Source organism: Miscanthus floridulus, chromosome 8 (assembly GCF_019320115.1).
Source record: "Miscanthus floridulus cultivar M001 chromosome 8, ASM1932011v1, whole genome shotgun sequence".
Classification (NCBI taxonomy): Eukaryota; Viridiplantae; Streptophyta; class Magnoliopsida; order Poales; family Poaceae; genus Miscanthus; species Miscanthus floridulus.
The window spans coordinates 157,261,729-157,265,312 of NC_089587.1; the positions used below are offsets into that span (position 1 = coordinate 157,261,729).

General features: G+C 38.6%; 1 non-coding gene across 1 annotated transcript; it reads right to left on the reverse strand.

The window, feature by feature from the left end:
• Positions 1-222: 222 nt before the first annotated feature.
• On the reverse strand, positions 223-331 carry LOC136478657 (small nucleolar RNA R71). Its single transcript, XR_010764376.1, has one exon. It is a non-coding gene; the product is annotated as a small nucleolar RNA R71 (small nucleolar RNA).
• Positions 332-3,584: the final 3,253 nt, after the last annotated feature.

Consider the following 3,584-nt stretch of genomic DNA (forward strand, 5'->3'; position numbering starts at 1 on the left):
AGGCACATGAAGATGCTAGTGCTCATCTCCAACACTCTCTGGAGATTTGCAACACTTTCACCATCAAGGGAGTAACCAAGGATGACATACTACTTCACCTCTTCCCATTCTCACTTTTGGGGAAGGCAAACCGTTTGTTCTATGCCAACAAAGATAGAAATACTACATGGGATAATAGCTCCACTGCCTTTCTAGCAAAGTTCTTTCCCACAGGCAAGACCAATGCTCTATGTGGGAGAATTTCAAGTTTTTAGCAGCAACATGATGAATCTATCCCTGAGGCATGGGAACACTTTCAATACTATATATCAGAATGTCCTCATCATGGGATGGAGAATTGGCTACTCATGTAGACGTTCTACCATGGGTTGACCAACAGTACCCAAGAGACCATAGATGCTACTACTAGAGGTGCATTCTTGTCACTTACACTTCTAGCTACGACCACTCTTGTGGAGAATATGGCCTCCAACCAAGGCTAGAATGAAGAATGTGTTTAGACCCACAAGAGAGGTGGAGGTATGCATCAACTCAAGGAGGTAGACATGCTATCTATAAGGATGGACCTACTGATGAAGAAGCTCAAAGATTGAGCTAATGATAAGCAAGAAGTCATGCACATTCATGATTCACACATGATGTGTGAAGTATGTGGCAACACTAGGCATTAAGGGAACTAGCTCAAAGACCAAGCTAATGAAAAGAAAGAAGTCATGCACATTCATGATTCATGCATGACATGTGAAGTATGTGGCAACATTGGGCATTCAAGGAACATCTATCCTGAAACCCAAGAGGATGTGAACTTTGTCAACAACAACTACTATTGTCTTCAACAGAATCAAGGATGGAACCAACAACAGAGGCTGAACTATCAAGGTAACTACCAAGGTAACCCTCAAGGTAATAATTATAATAACTTCAATCAACCACCCTTGAGAGAATTAATTGTTGTCCAATCTAGACTTATGGAAGGATTTTCTAAGAAGGTAGCTACCAATGATAAAATTCTAGAAAATATAAGTAATAGAATGGATATCTTTGCTTCTACCATTAAGAACTAGCATTGCTTTAATAAAATGATAGAATCACAAATAGCTTAGCTGGCGGCTGCTGTTCCTCCATTCGACAAAGGTAAGATTTCGACGTAGCCGAAAGATTTAGAAACTACAAATCTTATCGATATTCACAATATAGCTTTCTACTACACGCAACCATTAGAGGGAAGGTGGATAGATTACACCCTACCCAACAAGAAAGGTGATCCAGGGAGACCTATCATCCCTATCGCCATTAGACCTCATATCTTTCGGGAAGCTGTCTATGACTTTGGAGCAAGTGTCAACATCATGCCTAAGGTAATTTATGAGAAAATTTAGGAGATCCTTTGTTGCACACAAATATGCATTTGCAGCTTGTAGATCAGTCACTCTGCTACCCCAAGGGAGTTCTTGAAGATGCCTTCATCCGAGTGGGAGAATCATATGTTCCCGTAGACTTTATGGTTTTAGAAATGGTGGAGATGAAAGGGCACCCATCATCTTAGGCCGACCTTTTTTGAGCACCACAAAAGACATCATCTATGAAGATAGTGCCAAGATCTGTTTCATGATCAAGGATAAAAAGGAGAACTTCTCTTTCAAGAACTGCATCATGCAATCTCCTAGTCATCCACAAAAGGCATACCTACCCGAAGAGACAATAGTGACCAAGAAGAAGAAGAACCAAAGCAGGAGGAAGAATGAGACTAGTCAGCCATAAGAAGAAACGATTAACATGATCAACACACTCTGATTTGAGTATGACCACCTCCTCACTTCACCATTCCTTGCTAAGAAGGATGATCCTGGCGTACCGATGATCGAGTGTATGATTGGAAAAAGAATCTTCCACATAACCTTCTGTGACATTAGATCAGGCATCAATATAATGTCCAAGGTAACATATGAATATTTATTCAGTAACAAACCTTTGTTCCCTACATATATGCAGTTGCAGATGGCAGATCAATCAATCTAATTCCCTAAGGGAATAGCAAGGGACATTATGGTAAGAATACAAGATCACTATGCCCCTGCTAATTTCATGGTCCTAGACATCAGAGAAGAAGAACATGATACACCCATCATCCTTGAAAGACCGTTCATCAACACCACCAACATGATCATCTATGTCAGATGTGGACAAGTCCACTTCCAATTCCCTAGAGAAAAGGTATGTTGTTATTTCAATAGTTATACTACTTATGAACAGCCAAAGAAGAGTCACTCCAGGAGGTGACGGCATCATCCCAACGTCAAAGGAACCAACCTTGATGGAATGGATGGGAAGATGAAGAACTTGAAGTGCCTATGAAAGATGAACCCACTCTGCCTAAGACAAGTCCACAGTCTAGGCAGGTGTGGAAAGAAAAGGTAACGCCATCAAAAGATGTGCAGCCATCTGGGTCTCCACCTCTGAGACCGGATGATGCACCCAAGGAATGAAGGACTTCTCTCTAGTCAAGTCATGTCCGGAGAACTTAAAAATCCAAACTCTCACCATGAGGTAACAACGGTAGTTATCCATATTTACTTTCTAGCATTGCATAAATTATTTTTTATTTTAGCATATTTACTTTTCTGTATTTGCCTTGCACTAACAAAAGAAAAATAAAAAGTTTCATTACTGCATATAAAATCTTAAAGCCCATGTGTATAAATCTACAGTATGTAAACACCTATAGAAGTATTCACTGTGGTGGCACAAAAATGAAAATACTGAGCATGCATATTTTTTCTTCTACACTGTAAAAAATATTAAATGGACATCTTGCTAAAATTTTGCCAAAAGAAAATCTATTTCTAAACCTCAAGAATAACTAATCTTCAAATGACGGACCGCTAACCCCTTATCCTAATCTGTGCCACGAGTTTTGGTGTTCTTGTTGGTATTTTTGCAGGATAGAACATATGATCAAGAGCAAGTTCACCCGGTCATCTTCATCTCACTCCACCCAAAGTACATCTTCCTGAATCAATTTCCGGATAGGTGAAGGACAACCGGTGTTAAACATGCTATGAGAAGGATCACTCAACATTCAACAATAGACCACAGCAACATCCAACTTGGGGGAGGAGCACCCCCTGTGTATCTAGCTAAGTATTTCTTTCCTTTAGTTTTACTATTTTTGAATTTGTTATATGCTAGATATAATAAAAGCAAATGATGTATATTAAACTAAAACAAAATTAAAATTTATCTTAGCTAGTTATATATATATATTAATAAGGTGTGATCTTAAATTTTGAAAACAAAATAAAAGTGTGTGTCTAATTTTCTATTTTTAAGAGCTGAATTAAAAGGACTCTGAAGATAATCTCTTGAAATGGAAATGATGAATAGTTGCTCTATTGTAATTCCTTTCAAGTACCTAGTTTTTAGCCTTGAATTCTCCCGAGTTTTGGATACGACTGTTTTGATATAAAGATTTACTCTGAACTTGAAACTCATGGGTAGCATATGCTTGATCTAAGTCTAGGTGATTGACAAATATGATATGAGAAGGTCTGAGCTGTTGTTTATCTTGTTCCTAGTGATACTAG